Source organism: Acinonyx jubatus, chromosome C1, assembly GCF_027475565.1.
Source record: "Acinonyx jubatus isolate Ajub_Pintada_27869175 chromosome C1, VMU_Ajub_asm_v1.0, whole genome shotgun sequence".
NCBI lineage: Eukaryota > Metazoa > Chordata > Mammalia > Carnivora > Felidae > Acinonyx > Acinonyx jubatus.
In genome coordinates, this window is record NC_069381.1 from 31647237 (window position 1) to 31665687 (window position 18451).

An 18451-nucleotide genomic window follows, 5' to 3' on the forward strand; every position below is an offset into this window, starting at 1 on the left:
GCGGGGAGGGCGCCACCGAGCGGCCCGGCCCCGCTAGTCCCGGCCGCCTCCCGCCCTCCGCCCGGGGGCCCGGCCCGCGCCGGGCCCGTCTCTCCGCGCCGCATCTCCCGGACGGGTAAACTGAGGCCCGGCGAAGGCTGCGTGCTCGGGTTCGAGTCCTTCCGCCGCCGGTCACCCGCTCCGAGGCGGCGCAGGCGCCCGTGGGCGGCACGGTGGGCCCAAGAGCCGCCAGGTCTCGTCCCCGAAGCCCTGCAGACGCAGGGCGCCGCCGCTGGCGCAGAGGAGGCGCCCCGGGGCTCGAGTCCCCGCCCTGCTGCTGACCAGCTGTGTGATGGATGACCTTGAGCGAGTGACCTCGCTCCTCTCCCCCAGGGTTCTCATCTCTCATCCAAGGGGCTGGCGTGAGGTTCATGCTTGTAAAGCCCACGGGACAGTGCAGGGACCTGGTAAGTAGATGCTTAGTTAAGTATAAGCTCCCACGGGGCCCTGATGGCTCACCCATTCAACAAGCCCGCATTGAGCCAGGTCATTCTTTCAGTGCCCACTAGCCCTCTGCTACACTCCTCTGGGTTAACAGCCGCATCCAGCCCGGATAATACCTAGAGTGAGGTGAAACCACTTGTCCAAGGTCACCCAGCCAGTGAATGACTCAGTCGTGGACATTGATCGAAGCCTGTGCTCTGCCTGCGGGGAGCGGTCACCTCTGTTCCTGGTGGATCACAGGAGGCGCGACACATCCAAGTTGGCTTTTGAAAGAGCCTGCAAGGGGAAAGCTAATTTCGGGTGGAGAGAAGGTTGTATGCAAAGGCATAAAGACATGACACCGTATGACTGGCTGGTGTGAGTGGTGTGACAGGAGTGTGGGAGACGCGGGAATGGTGATGATGCAGCTGAAGCTAGACAGGTAGAGGAAGCCAGAACCTGGGACGAGGTCTTGTCGATCTAGAATGACACTGGATGTCCTTGTGTGTCGACCTTAGAATTTACCTTGTAGGCCAGTGGTTTTCATTGTCTGGTCCTGGCACCCCTGGGTGTCCCTCAGATCCTTTCCCGGGTCCGTGAGCTCCCAATTACTTCCAGAATAATGCTAAATGTAGTTTGCTTTTTCCACCCATTCTCTCACGAGTGTACAGAGAAGTATTCCATAGAATATAGGACATACGATATTGCAACAACTTAAATTCAGAAACAGACTTTAGGATCCAGATGTCTTCTTTTAAGCCAGGCGTTAAAGAGATTTGCACGAATGTAAGATTCTACTCTTCTCATTAATATTTTTTTTTTTGCAGAAAATATAATTTTCATTAAAAATGTGGTTATGATGGGGTGCCTGGGTGGCTCAGTCAGTTAACCCTCTGACCTCCGCTCAGGTCATGATCTAATGGTTTGTGAGTTTAAGCCCCACATCGGGCTCTGTGCTGACAGCTCAGAACCTGGAGCCTGCTTCGGACTCTGTGTCTGTCTCTCTGCCCCTCCCCTGCTCACGCTCTGTCTCTCTCTCTCTCTCTCTCTCTCTCAAAAAGAAATAAACACTTTAAAAAAGTGTGTTTATGTTAACGTAATGGGTTGATTATTGTAATTTTTAAATTAATTACAGATTTAGAAATTTCTCAGTTTTAATTTCTAATATGGTAAATATTGATGGAAGCAACAAACTGCACATAAAAAAGCCCCTTAGAGGTCCTCAATAATTTTTCAGAGTGGAAAGGGGTCTTGAGACCACAAGGTTCACAAATACCCCTGCTACAGGCACTGAGAAGTTATTAAAGTGTTAAAGAGGGGAGTAACTTAATCAGATTTGCGGTTCAGAAGGAGCTCTCAAGACCCAAGCCAGGCCTTGAGGGGTATGTTCACAAGGCACTGGCATTCCAGGCAGAGGGATAATAACAGGAGAGTGCAGGGCAGCTAAGCAGCAGCGCTGGGACACAGATGACTCTGGTCTTTTTATTCCTAATTTGGTATCGCCTCACCACCTGACGGCAAGTGTTTTATTCCTTTATTTCCACTGGGCCCTGTGTCCCGAGGATTTTGCTCATGTTTGCTGTGGATGCTACTGCTTCTTCTGACCCCAGCACGCTGTTACCTCTTATTGCCTATTTTCTGAGAAGCAAGTCAGGGAGGAAGATGAGAGGAAGGGAAGGAGTTCCTATGACAGACTGAGTAGGCCTGGGAATCCTGGCAGAGGGTCCTCTAAAGGGTATCCTTCACATACTTGTGGAGTTCTTTAGACAGTGAGAGGAGAAACAATCGAATCAAAACCTCAAAACCTCTGCTGTCGGCAAAGCTGCTTTTGAAGAGAAGTTCCCCCAGAGTGCTGAGAGTCTGTTCCTTTAACATTAGAAAAGGAAAGTGGGGCACCTGGGTGGCTCAGTCAGTTGAGTGTCAGACTCTTGATTTTGGCTGGGGTCATGATCCTGGGTCACGAGCCCGGCATCAGGCTCCACGCTGAGTGTAAATCCTGCTCAGAATTTTCTCTCTCTCTCTCTCCCTCTGCCCCTCTTCCCCAGTCGTGTTCTCTCTCTCTCCCTCTCAAAAGAAAAGAAAAGAAAAAAAGAAAAGAAAAAGCAAAAAGTATCCATACCAGATGAAAATCTTTTAAAGGTGTATTAGAAACCTCTTCGCCATCCTAAGTATACAGAAAAAAAATCATTTTCTTGATTCATTATGAACATGAATTGGTAGCAGTATCAGGCTTTATTATTTAGAAATCCTCTTGGACTATTGAAGAGTGAAGGACTCTTTGAAGAGTGAAGGACCTTAACAAATGGCCCCAGAATGCTATGCTTTCCGGGTTCTCAAGATGGTTTCTTAAAGTTTCTGGGTTTTAGCTGCCACTTATCTTGCTGTCATTATGTCCATCCCCTTCATACCTGCTTCTCATTTGCTAAAGTCAGGAAGGTAGATAGTCCAGGCTTCCTGGAATTGCATCATATAGTCTCTGAGTAAGGCCCTGGGGGACTGTCCTAGGGTGAAGCCCTGAGAAGCCAGCTGCAGTGGCAGTAGAGTGGGGTGGTTGATTATGAACTGTGGGGTTAGCCTTAACTTCTCTGGTTTCAGTCTCTTCCTCTCTAGAATAGAAGGGGGGATAATCACGTACCAATCACGTCAAGTTGTTGGAAGGATTAACCCAAAGCTTTTAGTCTAGATCATCAGCCCTCTCCCCCAACACTTTTTGTTCTCAGCCCCAGTTCCTTTAGTCAATTCCATATGGAGTCCTTAAACTTCATGGGTTACAAACCAAAATCATGACTCTCCATCCTAAACCTTTTCTATCTGTGTCCCCTGTTTCAGGCAATGGCATGGCCATCCTCCCAGTTACCCAGTCTTAAAGCCATGGTAGTGCTTTTTCTTTTTTAGTTCAAAAAAATTTTTTTTGAGAGGGAGAGCATACATGTGAGAAGGGGAGGGGCAGTGGGTGAGAGAGAGAATCCCGAGAGAGAGAGAGAGAGAGAGAGAGAGAGAGAGAGAGAGAGAGAGAATCCCACGCAGGCTCCACACTCTCAGCACAGAGCCTGACATGGGGCTTGATCCCAAGACCCTGGGATCACAACCTGAGCCAAAATAAAGAGACAGGCGCTCAACCGACTGAGCCACCCAGGTGCCCCATCATGGTAATACTTTTTAAAATGCCTCCCTGTCCTCCATATCCAATCCATTTCCAAAGTACCCTTACCTTCCCTAGTCAAGGCCTCATTCTCTGGACTGTTGGAGTGGTAACATAATTCTTATTTTTTTTAATTTTTTTTTTTAATGTTTGTTTATTTTTGAGAGAAACAGAGCATGAGCGGGGGAGAGGCAGAGAGAGAGGGACATACAGAATCTGAAACGGGCTCCAGGCTCTGAGCTGTCAGCACAGAGACCAATGCAGGGCTCGAACTCATGAACCATGAGATCATGACCTGAGCCAAAGTCGGATGCCCACCAGACTGAGCCACCCAGGCAACCTGAATTGTAATGTAATTCTGACTCTTCTCTCAAACCTGTCTCCTGCAGCTGCCAGGAACGGGAAGCATCATGTCAGTCCCCAGATCCTAAAACTTAGTAAGTCCTCAGTACTTACAGGACAAGTCCAACGCCTTAACCTTGAACTCAAGACTCTCCATCATCTGGCCACAACTTTCCTTTCTAAATCCATTTGTCTCCATTCTCCTTTATATGGTTCACTGGTAGTTTTCTACACTTGTCCTTTGCTATTCTGGGCTTTTCCATGTACTGCCCTGTCTTCTAAAATGCCTCCCTCTCCATTTCTCTATGTCCTTATTCTACCCATCTTTTAAGACTCTGATTTAATACAGCCTCCACAAAACCTTCCATGATCTTCCGGCTTGAATAATAAAAAAATAACATTTATGTAATACTTACTGTGAATCAGGCACTTTTCCACATGCTTTACATGTACTGTCTTAATTCTTGTGACAATTTAATTTTCCTAACCTACGCAGTAAACATGACTATAATTTGCATCTCACAGGTGAGAAAACTGAGGCACAGAAAGTAAAGAAACTTGTCCAAGGTCACACAGCTAGGAAATTGTGGAGTCAGGATGGGAACCCAGGTCGCCTGTCTCTAGAGCCCATTTTCTCAACCACTGGTCATATATGAAATGAGCTCTCCTGCTTCCATTCCTGTTGGCTCTCGTGGCAGGCCATTCAAACCTCTATTAGGGTCTTTCTCACTTTCTACCTCATTATCAGTTAACAAGTCTTATCTTGCCTACTTACACGGTAAATTTCTTAGGAGCAGGACCAATGTCTGATCTAAAACAGTGCCTACTATATTTCTTGAGCCTGGTAAATATTTGGTAATTTTTTTAATGGGTGTAAAATCAACAGAATATTCTATAGCAATAAGAATGAATGATCTAGGGGCACCTGGACTCAGTCGGTTGAACATCTCAGTCGGTTGAACATCTGACTGTTGATTTCGGCTCAGGTCATGATCTCACAGTTCGTGAGATTGAGGCCCACGTCAGGCTCTGTGCTGACAGTGTGGAGCCTGCTTGGGATTCTCTGTCTGCCCCTCCATTATGTGCATTCATGAGCACTCTCTTTCACTCTCTCTCAAAAAATAAATGAGTAAACTTAAAAAAAAAAAAAAAAAAAAAAGAATGAATGATCTAAAGCAAGATTGACAAACAATCTTTGGTCCTGAGGCCAAATCTGGCCTGATCTTCTCTTTGTGTATGACCCAGAAAGTGAGAATGATTTTTACATTTTCAAATGGTTGAAAAAAAATCAAAAGAAGACTAATATTTTCATGACACATGCAACTTATATGAAAATAAAAGTCTATTGGAACCCAGTCAGGTTATCTATGGGCTGCTTTTGTGCTACAGTGGGCTTATGGCCTGCAAAGCCTAAAATACTGACTCTCTGGCCATTCATAGAAAAATTTGCCAACCCCCTGATCTAGAGCTACATGTAATAACATGAAAACAGCTTAGAAATAGCATAACAAAAAAAGGATAAGCAGTATGTTGCCATTTATATAAAGTTTAAAAATAAGCAAAACGGGATCAATTTTGTTGAGGGACACACATACACATGTAGGAGAATATAAAGACAACCGCGGAAACAGTAACAAATTCCAGGGAGTGGTGATCTCTAGGGGCCTGGGGTTGGGAAAGCCATCAGGGAGAGTAAGCAGGGAGTTTTGACTATTTGCTAGCTAGGTGGAGGGTATACAAGTGTTCATCGTGTTGTTTTTTAATCTCATACTAAAAACAATGTTTCACAGGAAATGAATAGATGAGGTTCAAGGACTTGAAATATATTTGGCTTTCACCTATAGCTAAGATCTTTGGTGAAATATAAATCCCAAGAGCCCTGCGGAGAAGGGTGTGGGTATTACTTAAAACATGGTAACTTTCGGGTCCCGCTCGTCTGCGCATTGGGCTTGGGATCAGTCTCCCCATCTCTGGGGGGAGGGAATGCACAGAGTGTATTCAGATCCTGATCTGCATCCCGGAGTCTCCTTTAAACATTCATTTGATGGAATTTTAGGGAGTACCCGTCTTATCAGTAGCCTAAGTTTACAAGGATAATTAGATAACAGCCTGAATCCAAAGAGCCCACAGTTTGGGAAGCTGGGATGTAAACAGCCAACAAGAGGACAGTGCTGAAAGTGCCTATTGCTTCATAGCAAATTACCACAAACTTAGTTTAAAACACCACCATTGATTAGCTCACAGTTCTGTGGGTCTGAAGCCTGGAGTGGAGTGGTGTGGCCGGGTTCTCTGCTCAGAGTACCGGATGGCTAAAGTCAAAGCGTTGGCCGGTTACCATGTTATGTGGAGGCTTGACTAAGGAAGTGTGTGCCACAAGCCTTCAGCTCCTTGACAGAATTCCTTTCTCTATGGTTGTAGGACTGAGGTCCCCATTGCCTTGCTGGCTGTCAACTGGGGACTGTTTTCAGGTCCTTGCCACATGGCCCCCCTTCCATCTGATCAACAGAGAATCTCTTTCACATTGAATCCTGCTCACTCTTTCAATCTCTCTGATTCTTCAACAGTCAGAGAAAACTCTGAGCTTTTACAAAACTTGTCATTAGGTCAGGCCAGCCCAGGTAGCCTCCCTACCCGAGGGCAACCGTGCCACATTACATAAATCGAACCTCAGGAGTAAAATTTATCAGATGCTCTGTCTCTGATTATGCAGGATGCATGGACCAGGGGCTGGGAGTCTTGGGGGCCATCTTAGAATTCTGCGTGCTCCATCCAGGGAGAAACGTTCTCTTAAACAGTCTCTGTGAACTCCGCTGACGGTTTGTTCCGTAACTCCATGGCATGATATGTGGTGGTCTTGCCGTTATTAGGGTACATTTCGAAATTCCTTTTCTAGGCTGAAGGTTTCTTGGGATTAGGAACCTTATTCACACCTGTAGCTCCAATGTCCCAGACAAGACTTCTTCGGAGGGAGCTCTCCCTGCATGTTTGCCAAGAAAATTAAAAAAAAAAAGGGCATCTATCATCTCTTGGATTCCTGCTTCTATTTATCTCCAGGTCAAAACTTCTCTGACACTTTCCAGGAAGAGTTCATTGCTGCCTCCTCTGTGCTGGCACTTGCTGAATATCTCTGTATGAAGTATATCACATTGTGGCACCTTAGGGGAACACTTCCCGTTTATTCCACTCAGTGCCCCAGGGCACAGCGCATCACAGGTCTCATTGTTTCAAGTTGGAATTTCTAAAAAGGAGATGTAAGGAGTTTTCAAACCAAGGGGCAGATGGACAGTGGGTTTGGGCTGTGAGGACACCCTTGGAAAGGGTCTCACAGGGGCAGAAGGCCAAAGGTGCAGCAGTAACAGAGGGAAGAAAATCGGCAAAAAAAAAAAAAATTTTTTTTTTAAGAAGGAATGCTAGCAAACCCCAAGCCTGCTGTTTTATATATTACATTAAGGAATGAACCTGGCAGAGCCCTCCATAAGGGACCGCAGGAAAGAATGCTTGTTTCAGGACTGACAATCAAGGGAACAGTTGTCTACTTTCACAGTCTGACATTTTATTTTCACTGTTGGGAGGACAGCGGCCCCAAGGGAGAGTTGGTGAAGGAAAGGGAAGAGATGGCTTCTGGTGCTTAAAGAAAGTGGGGATGGGCTGGGGTGGGGTGTACTGAGACGCGTCAGACTCTTCGTCTCCTTCTTGATGTGGATGTTTTCCCTTTCAAACCTTCTTTTGGTTGTTGGCCCTTTGTGACTCCTCTTCGACTTCGAGGCCGCCTAAGATCATTAAATGGGCACTTTACACAGATTTCATCTGCATACTAAGTTTGGCATCAGAAGAATGGTTGGAAATTTTCTGATCAGACTCACCAGGAGCCCTGAACGTCCTGGAAGCAATTACGAGGACTGGATAACAGAGTGAGCTGCGGGGGCTGTTGGCGAGCTCCATGCCTCACCTAAGTCTAGGGCTATGATGCCGGCTGGATAGCCAATGGTGACAGAACTCCGGGTCCCCTTAAATGCCGGTCAAAACGCAGGTTTGTTTAACCTCTCCCTCTGACCACTTTGCTCACGGCCTGTGCGTGTGCCGGGGAGCTGCCCATCCGGTCTGTCACTGAGTGCCCCTGTGCAAGACCCTTGGGAGAGACACCCACATGGCATGGCATTCCCCTCACAGAGCTTACGGTTCACAAGGAAAGGTATTACAGTACAAGGCAGGAAGGGCTCAGTGCCAGGAGGGAAATGCAGTCAAAATGTTGCAGTGTTTGGAAGAGATTCAGGGAGGCTTTGTAGATTTATAGACTTGCAGATTTATAGAGGAGGTGGTATTCTAGGTGGACCTTGAATGATGGGTAGGAAAGTGAGAGGCAGAGGAGAGAGTATTGGGGAAGGGGGCTTTGTCTGGAAATGCAGAGTGAGATAGGGACAGAAAACTGAGGGAGCATTTAAGAAATGGCAGGTAGCTTTGTGTGGCTGGAGCAGAGGTTTACGTAGGAGCAGCATGGGTCAGTGAGCTGGACAGAGAGAAGGAGGCTTTGTTCTGGAGAGTCTCAACTGTCAGTTAAGAATCCTGAGAGTGGGTAGGGTGGGGTGAGCAGAGGACGTGCAGGGGGGAGTGGGGCAGTTGGTGGGGGATGCGGAAGTACTGTTGTTGATTGGCTTGTCAGGCTCTTGCTGCTTCCCTTGCCTGGAATGCCTCTGCTCAGCCTCTTCCCTGACAATCTGTGCACCCTGGGCCCATCACAAATGCCTTCTCCTCCAGGAAGCCAAGCTGGCTCTGATCTCTCCCAACCCTGAGCTCCCTACAGCTCACCATCTGACCCTTGCCAATGGCATTTATCGTAGCCCACCCTGCCAGACAGCAAGTTTAATCTTTGTCTTTTCTGAATCCTGCACACATTAGATGCTTGGTAAACATTTTCAAGACGAACAGAATTTACTTCCTGCTGAATACGCTGCCTGTAGCTTGGGAAAGCCGGGCCATTGTGCTCCATTAACCCGACTAGCGTTTCTGTAAACATGGCAGACAGACCATAGATTAGAATGCCTGCCCCTCAGGTCATGCCAGACCCGAGATGAGATGGCACCTTGGAATTCATCTAGTCTTCATTTTACTAGTGAGGCCCAGAGAAGGGCATTCACTCACTCAAGGTCACACAGTGAGTTAATGATCTGAAATAATGTGTTTGGTATGTGAGTGTTTTATTGCAGTGTCTAACACACAACATACACCTAATAATCCCGGATACTCCCCAGCCTCTTGAAGTGTAATTAAACACGAAACTACTTGTAATTTTTTCCACTTTATGGGAACTTTATGCATCTGCCTCTGCTCACGCCTGGAACTTCTTCTGACTCCTCCTCCTGCCTCACCAGGTTAACTCCTGCTCATCAGTTAAGCCACAGTTTCCCTGATCCCTTGTCTTCCACCCTCACCCAGGACAGGTTAAATGTCCCTCCTTGTGCTCCCCTTGTGGCCTGGGCACATCCTTTCCTCGTTATACTTACCACCTCGTGTGCACATCTGCTTCTGTGCCTGTCTTCCCTGATGATAAGCTCCAGAAGGTTGGAACTGACTCTGCATTCTTCATTTCATGCCCAGCCCCTCACCATACCTGGAACACAGGTATTCTCAGTAGACATTTATGGAATGATGTGTGCAGTGGGGTCCTCACAGGCCCAGGCCATAGACCAGCCTCCTTACTGCCTCCTCTGTAACTCACAGGGCCCCAACCAGGCTGGCCGCTCAGATTCTGGTGGTCTCAGGGCTTTGCAGAGGAGTGCTGAACCCAAATCTCACTGTTTAGTAAGACACTTCTTCTCTTTTTCCTTCCATTAAATACCAAATAAAAATGGTTCCAGGAAGTTACGTGGCTGAGAAATTCCAGGCTCTGTCTGAGCTCCTAGATAAAGGCTGTTATTGTTAGGAAGTTGGTCATTAATCCAACCTGTCTTTTCTCTGTGCTGTGATTCCACAGCCTTCTAGAGGTACTGGTTCTTTCTGTCCTCAGTTGCTCTTAAGCCTGTTACTAGCTGGTTACAACTAGAAAAAAACAAAAACAAAAACAAAAAACTTGCCCACAGTAGACATAAAAATGAGCTAAAGGTATCAGTTGGCCACAAGCTCACTTTGTGCTCTGGGCTTGTGACTTTAAGTTAATGTGCTTTCAAAGTACCTTACCAGACGGCTAGTATCCTCATCTATAAGACAGGAAAAATAGCACTCACCTTGTCACATCATTGCAGGAGTGCAAGAAAATAAACTAGGGAGAGGTTCCTGGCACACAGTAATGGTTAAAGAAACGTTACATCTAAATCAGAGGGTGGAATCCTCTTACCTTGTTCTGCTGTAACCAGACTTCATCCAGACTTCTAAGTTTTGTCCTAGGTGTCACATTTAAAAAAAAAATTTTTTTTAATGTTTATTCATTCTTGAGAGACAGAGAGACAGAACATGAGGAGCAGAGAGAGAGGGGGGACACAGAACCCGAAGCAGGCTCCAGGCTCTGAGCTGTCAGCACAGAGCCCCATGCAGGGCTCGAACCACATACTGTGAGATCATGACCTGAGCTGAAGTCAGATGCTTAATCGACTGAACTACCCAGGTGCCCCATAGGCATCACATTTTAAAACAGGGATGTTGACATTGTCACCCAGAAGCAAATGGCCACTATGATAAGAATCTGGAAATCAGACTTTACATGAAACAGCTGGAGGAGCTGGGAGTATTTGGCCTGGAGAAGAAATAACTAGGAAAAAAAATGGCATGGGCAGGCCTTAGAGAGGTCATCAAGTAACTGAAGGACTGACATCCAGGAAAGGATTAAGCCTCAGTTCGGTTCCATGAATATCTGTAGTATTTACCATCACATGTCAAGAGCAGAGAATGCAAAGCAAAGTAAAATACGATCCCCGCCCCTGCAGGACCGGAACGGTGTGAAAGGGGTGTGTATGCCGTGCTGGGGGAAAGCGGAGAAGAATAATGCTGCAGAGAGCCTGGAAGGCCTCACCAGGGAGGGGATAGCTGAGTGGAGCTTTAGGCCAGAGGAAGAACGGAAGGGCAGGCAGGCAGCGAGCGCGACATGTGCAGGCAGAAAGGCATCCTCAAGGAAAACCTCGGATGTGCTGGCAGAGTGGAGGGAAGCGAGCCTGCAAAGTCCAGCTGGAGCCAGATCATCAAGGGCCTTGGATGTTAAGCTAAAGAGCTCGGACGATTTACCTCGAGTGGGTATTGAAGAGCCATCAAAGGCAGGGTTTTGTTTTTGTTTTTTTTTTTATTATGAAAGGATGTTGTAGTGTGGCGTGCTGAAAGGCTTTATGGAAGAGAGACAGAAGGCAGGGGAGACGGGACATTCCAAAGAGTTACATATGGGCTTGGCTCTTCCACTTACTGTGGATGAACTTGAGCACATTATTTAAACTCACTGAGTTGTTTTTTTTTTTCCCCATTCATATATTGGGATGATCACATCTACTTTACAGAGACGTTTTAAGAACTAAATGAGGTGATATATTTAAGCCCCCCATACATGTGCCTGGTACCCAAACAGTGCTCAGTAAGTAAGCACCCTCTCCTTCCTTCTCTCTTCTGGGCAGAGTAGACAGAGAAACAGAGTTCTCGCTGAAACATGGAGTCCTGGCCACACGACAGGATAAATTTCCTTGGGAGAATTGAACATACTACAGGAAGTGCTCAAGAAGGCTATTTCTCTGGTGGAAGGGGAGACAACAAGATAAACCTCTAAAATCCCTTTCTACTTTAAGATTCTATCACCTTCAGGACCTAAGTACTAAGGATATGGTCAAGAGCCTGAGGTATGATAAAACCTTTTTAGTATCGACCTTGTTAAAAACAGCCAATTGGACCCAAAGGAAATGAAACCTTTTCAAAACATACTGAAATACACAACTTGAAAAGACCCACCCTGAACTTTTAACAGCCCCTCTGGAGTAGGTAACCATCATGCAGGAGAAAGAGCTCTGGGCTTAATGAGAGGCCTACATTCCAGTGTCAGAAATTAAGGATTCTGCTGTATGGCCTGAGGCAGTTTCATTCCCCATGTCTTGGCCCGGGTTTCTCCATCAGGAAGATGTGGAGGTCAAACTTCAGTGGGGTCTTCCATAGCTAACATTCTACAGTTCTGGGGGTGTAAGAGATTAAGGTCATGCAATTATGGATGTAAAATGTTGGAAGGTTCTAAGCATTCCCACAGCAACTCGATCACACACAGGTTCTAATATGTCTCAATTTAATGGCATCACAGTCCGTAAAATGTATTTTAAAATTGTATCGCAGGCACTGGGAGTGAGCCTCATTTGACATTCTTCTTAGAATCAGAACTTTAGAATTCAGTGCATTTCAATTCTCAGCATTAAGTTAGCTGCAAATTGGATTATCTCATATTTCTGGTTGAGAGAGAAGGCACTTTCCCCGGTATGGCAAAGAAATAAAAATGTCAGTCATCTGTCACAGAAGGAAGATGCTGTCTTACCTCTCTGTTAACTTCAGGGTCTAGAGGCTGCCTAATCTGGAAGCAGACAAAACCAAGACTGGGTATTAGGACAGCCTGCTTCTGTGCTCGCTGTGCCTTTTGCCTGGAATGTCCTCCTGGCCATTCCTGCTCATCCTGTTTGAAGCCTCTTCCTCCTTTTTTTTTTTTTTTTAAGTTTATTTATTTATTCTGAGAGAGAGAGAGAGAGAGAGAGAGAAAGCATGCACGAGTTGGGAGGGGCAGAGAGAGAGAGAGGGAGAGGGAGAATCCCATGCGAGCTGTGTGTTGACAGCACAGAGCCCCACACAGGCTCAATCTCACCAACTGTGAGGCCATGACCTAAGCCGGAATCAAGAGCGGGCAGCTTAAGCCAGTGAGCCACCCAGGTGCCCGTCCCTCCTTTTCTGCACAGTAGAATGAGTCTCTCAATTCACTCTGCTCTCCCAGCACTTACTATCAGCGTTCATCATAGCCGATGTGAAGCATTGCCGTGTAGCTAGTCATTCCCTGTGGATGGGTCAGGGGCACTGCACCGGCCATGTGCCAGGCATACATATCCTTTCATGTAATCCACACAGCACTGTTTAGGAAGTATACATTGTTATCCCCTGTTTAGCGGTGGAAACTAAGGTCAGAGAAGTTAAATTACTTGCTCCAGGTCATAGAACTGAGATGAATCAAACTTTTTTGATTCTAAAGCCCATGTGCTTTAGATTTTCCATGCCCTCTTCTTGTCTTATTTGTCTCTGTAACCTGAACTCTTACAATAGGCTAGCCTTTTGTATACATCAAGTACAACTGTTGAATTCTGCCCAATTCTGTTCAATCAATCAGTAAAGCTTTACCCATCAGAGCACAGGGCTAAGAGAACTACCGAGGAAAATGTAATTGGGTGGGGATCTAGCTAGCCTTTTCTCGACTTGCAGTGAGCTTCTGGAGACATCTACTTTGAAATAAATACTCTCATTAGCCTTGGTGGTGTTTCGGCAGGACAGGCTGTGGTGGTCTCTTGACAAGGCCAGCTGGCAGGATAGATTCGTGTAACCACATTTGTTTCACATCTTTCTAATCACCCTTCTCTACGATCCTAGTTTCACAGGAGAAAATAGAACTCAAAACAACTTTCATACCTATGCAAAGGGGTGCACAGGAGCCTGAACAAAATCCTAAGAGAGCGGATTGGAGGGAGTGGTTAATTCTGCCTACAAGAATTGGGTTTCACAGAGAAGGTGGCATTTGAGCTGGGACTCTAGGTTTACTTATTCATTGTTTGTTTGTTTGTTTGTTTTCTAGGCATAGAAAGAGAATGGCATTCTGGGTAGAAAAGCTGCAAATAGTTCTGTGATGGAACATACCAGGGGGGATAGTAAAAGGTGAGATGAGAAAGCTTTGTGGGGCCAGGTAGTCCAAAGATCTTGAATGTCATGCTAAGAATTTGGATTTATTCTGTAGGTGTTCCGTGACATTCCAATGTCCACTGAGCTACATCTTCAAAGCATCATAAATTTTTGTCTGTTGCCCCCAAAGTCCTGACAATAAGCAGGGAGAGAAGCAGTATAGTGGACATTGGCAGTCAGGGGGGTCTAGATTCCAGTCTGATTCTGCTGTGTACTTATTGGTGACTCAGTCTCTCTGGGCTTCCATTCTCTCCTTTGGAAAGTGAAATGGTTAGAAGGTTTCTCAGACTTCTACTGTCTGCCAGCTTTACAAGGAAGATCCTTCATAAGGTTCATCTGAATTCCTGTGGTGGAGGGACCTGCTGGCATTCACGGCTTTGTGTAACTCCCCCCGCCTGAGTGTGGGCAGGGTCTGGGACTTGCTTCTAACTGAAAGAATATAGCAAAGGGGATGGAAAGGATGGAGTATACATTATCATGAGTGGCTACACGGTTACATGACTTAAAAACTGTAGCACCCATCTCACTGGAGTCTGTCTCTTCTAAGTCCCCGGCTGGCTTTGAAGAAACAAGCCGCCGTCTTGTGGGATGCCTATGTTGGGAGGCCCACATGGCAAGGAACTGCAGGCAAGTCCAGTTGCTGAGGGCAGCCTTTGACTGATAGCAAGAAGGTGAAGCTCTCAGTGTTACAGCTGCAGGGAACTGAATTCTGTTAATGAATGAGTGAGTGAGGAAACAGATCCTTCCCCAGTTGAGCCTCAGATGAAATGGCAGCCCTGGATAACTCCTTGACTGCAGATTTGTGAGACCCTAGGTAGAGGGCTCAACTAAGCTACAGTCGGATTCCTGCTCTACAGGATCTGTGAGATCGTAAATACGTATTGTTTTAAGCCCCTAAATTTGTGATAATTTATTATGCAGTGGTAGATACAGTTTCCCACCCTAGTACTCGAAACTCCTGACCTCAAGCCCTGTGCTCTGTTTATAATTCCATGTCACCTCTTTATGAATAATTGCATACCAGTATCGATGTGCATCTGTGTGAGAGAGGCTTTATCTGTCTATATCAATCTGTAGGTCATACCTTCATATTCAGTCACAGACCTGTGGGAAATACTTATTATGTGTGGGACACAGACAGATGGGTGAGCCCAGGGCTCGCTCTGAGGTGCTCAAAGGCTGGTGAGGGAGACAGTCCCAAGCACACCTGCAAAGGTGAGGGAGCTAAGGAAATAAATGTGTATCTAGCATTATTTAAATGAGTCCATTTTCCCAGTGTTATTTCCTTTGAGTCTTACAAACTTCTAGGAAAGATGCTGTACATCAGAGAGGTGAAGGGACTTGCCTTAGATCACACATCTAGTGGAGACCATATCCAGGACTGTAACTCAATTCTTCTGCTTCAAATCGTTGGGATGATTAACAATTAGCTGTACATTTTCTATGTATTAATAGATTCTACTGGAACTTCCCAGCAAACTTACGTGGAAGTCTCTGGGAGGTGACATGGCTGGAATTCTGCCCGATTCCAGTGTCAATGCACCCATGCGCTGTCTACATCGCCTCAGAGACAGGGAAGCCGGAAGAAGACCTGGGACTGTCTTCACGCGCCCTCAGCTAGCACATGGTGAGCATTCAAGTACAGAGGCTGAACTGCATATTTTTGTGGGCGTAAACTCTGCCCTCTGTGTCTGAGGCATCATGTGATATGGCAGTGGGGATGTGGAGCTGTGGTACTCAAACTCAGGAGCCAGTAAGTCACCTGAGGAGACCTGTTGAAACGCAGATTCTGGAGCCCTACCTCCAGAGCGCCTGATTCAGTGGTGTCCAGGAAGCATTTTCATCAAGACCCTCAGATCGTTCTGACACAAATAAATCACAAAGCATATGGATGTTAGTGATAAGATCACAGCCATGCCAGGCTGAGGTTCAGTTCGCCTGCAGTCTGATGGGAGCTGTTCCCAAACAGATCCCCACTCATGTTTACGATTCCTTTTCCTTATAGAAAGGAGGAAGCCGGTGGTGTGCTAGTAAATGTCTTAACTGGCTCTCTTCAGAAGGAATAAAAACAAACAAACAAAAACCCTGATTTATAGCATTTTCCAATATCCACGGTGTAAATACTCATACCAAGCTACCAAAGGGATATCACTGAAAACTGAGTTGGGAGGGGACATGTGGCATTGTCCCTATGGCAACCGCCAGAGGAAGCCCAGGTAGGGGAGGGGACTTACTTCCCTGGGCCTCAGTTTCCCCACTAATAAAATGAGAATGCACTAAGGGCTTCTGATCGCTAATGGATTATGCTTTACTTAGACTAATTATTAGGCCTGACTGTGGGGTCTCTGGGTTGAGAAAAGTCAGATTTAGGGGGCCTGGTTGCCAGGGCATGCAGAGACAGGGGGACAGAGTGGGCCCAGCTCTGCTCATCCCTTTTTCCTTGGGAGGGTAGAGGAGCTCACTGGCTGGGTGTAAGGAGCATGGGCTTCAAATCCTGGCCAAACATTTACCGAGCTTCTGCAAGCCTCAGTTTCCCAATCTGTAAACTGCAGGGAACAATACTGTACCTTCCCCCCCCCAACACGTACACACACAGAATGGCTGTAAGGACTAAATGAGATGAAGTCTGGCACATGGTAAAATTTCCATAAATATTGACTCCCGTGTCTCCATTCCTTGCCTATGATGGTTATTTTCCAAATTTTACCAGAGCCTTGTGAGACCAAATGGCCAATTTCACTTATAAACAGAGTAGTAAGTCACCCATACTGTATGATTTGAGGGAAAGATCCTTCAGACAAAAAGCTAATATATATTTAATGTATATGCATATGCATATACAGATACATACATGGTGTGTGTGTGTGTGTGTGTGTGTGTGTGTGAGTGTGAGTGTTCCTCTGCTGTTCTATCATGGGGGCTGAACTCCCATTATTTAAATCTTTGTTAATGCCCCATAGCAAAAGACCACTAGGAGCACATCTGTAGTCAAGCAAAGTTGGATTTGTATTACTTGCTGCTTGAAGGACATGGAGCCCCTTGTGGCAGCTTGGGGTGGGTCAGAGGGTGCTGACAGGGGCTGGTTGCAAGCAGGAGTTTGGCTCTCCCCAAGTGCTGTTGGAAGGCAGAGGCAATCCAGTGATTAGGTATCTTTTTATCTAAGACAGGGAAGAATGGAGAACTAAGTCTATAATTGGTAAAGAAGCCGCCTCATCACTCGTGTTCCCGAGAGAGGAGGATGTTGGTCATTTTTACGATTTTGTCTGTATTCAGGCGTGATTGTGGAGTGGTATATCTTTGTCTTGCCGTGTCACGGTTACTGCAACCTTGTCTAGTGTTGACGTTCATGTTCGCTCGGAGAATGCCATGGCCTAGCTGTGAGTGCCAGGCCAGCCGGCCACTGACAGGGCTGCTATTTTACGTCCCATCTTATTTATTCACAAGACAGTTACTGATGCCTTTTATGCATGATCACACATATCATCTCATCTAAACCTCACCACATCATCCTGTGAGGGATAATTATCTATCTCCATTTTATGGATGAGGAAACAGACTCTGAAAGATGAATGACTTTCTAAATTCATCCAGAAAAAAAAAAAAAGATAGTCTCCAGGGACTTGAATTCAGAACCAACTTCTCCGAGTCCGAGGCTCATCCAATCAACCCACTCCACAAGGAGCCAGGTTCTGACACGGCTGAGGATCACCCTAGTGCTCTTTTGCTACCTGAAAGAGATCGCTGTTCCTGGCAGGACTGCTGGGCTCTCCAGGTACCCCGCCGAGGAGGTGACAGCGCAGAGGGGGTGCTGGGCCGGCCAGCGAGGCGCACAACTGGCTGTCAGTTGCACAGCGGTTTGGCATAACTGAGAAGGCAGGCGCTTGGGCTGTTTGTTCTAGACCTGCCAGTAACTCCCCATGTGACCTGGAATCAGTCATCTCCTGACTTTGGGCCTCAACCTCTCTAATGATCTAAGAGCCCCTGAACTCAGGAAATCTGTGAATAAACAGTGAGTGAATGTGTGAAATGAATGAATGAATGAATGAATGAATGAATGGGAGGCTGACCAGAAATTGATTTTCTACAGTCAGTATTTTGTTTTGTTCCGTCTTTCTCCTCTTTCTGGTTTGTATGGTTCCAACCTCTGCTCCCGTCCCAGGCCTCCCTCCTCCGTGTCCGGGGCTCCCACGTACTCTCCCAGCCCAGTGGTCCAGCAGTGGCTGCTGACGTGGTGACGTCTCCTAGCAGCCCCTCAGTCTCAGTGACCTCAGCCCTCATTTCCAGCTGCTCCTGCCAGTCTGCAGCCACCCCCAAACACTGCTTCCTGCAAACCCCCTCCAGGTCTGCTCACCCTCAGACTCTGAGAAGGGGCTGTGTCCTGCCTTAGAAATGGCCAGATCCACCCCCCTCAGGCCCAGAGAGGGGGCAGTGTTTACACATGGTCACATAGCAACTGAGCCCATCACAAACAGAACCCAGGCATCCTGGGACACCTGGGAGGCTCGGTCGGCTAAGCGTCTGACTTCGGCTCAGGTCATGATCTCACGGTCCGCGAGTTCGAGCCCCGTGTCGGGCTCTGTGCTGACAGCTCAGAGCCTGGAGCCTGCTTCGGATTCTGTGTCT

At 46.7% G+C, this 18451-nt stretch overlaps 2 long non-coding RNA genes across 2 annotated transcripts; one reads left to right on the plus strand and one right to left on the minus strand.

The window, feature by feature from the left end:
* Positions 1-8: 8 nt before the first annotated feature.
* Positions 9-16611, plus strand: LOC128313496 (uncharacterized). Its single transcript, XR_008294298.1, has 3 exons — positions 9-446; positions 11536-11754; positions 15284-16611. It is a non-coding gene; the product is annotated as an uncharacterized LOC128313496 (long non-coding RNA).
* On the minus strand, positions 7459-18251 carry LOC113599403 (uncharacterized). The gene is made up of 4 exons (XR_003420242.2): positions 18180-18251; positions 10278-10323; positions 9448-9554; positions 7459-7716 (listed from the first exon to the last, which is right to left on the minus strand). It is a non-coding gene; the product is annotated as an uncharacterized LOC113599403 (long non-coding RNA).
* Between the last annotated feature and the right edge of the window lie 200 nt (positions 18252-18451).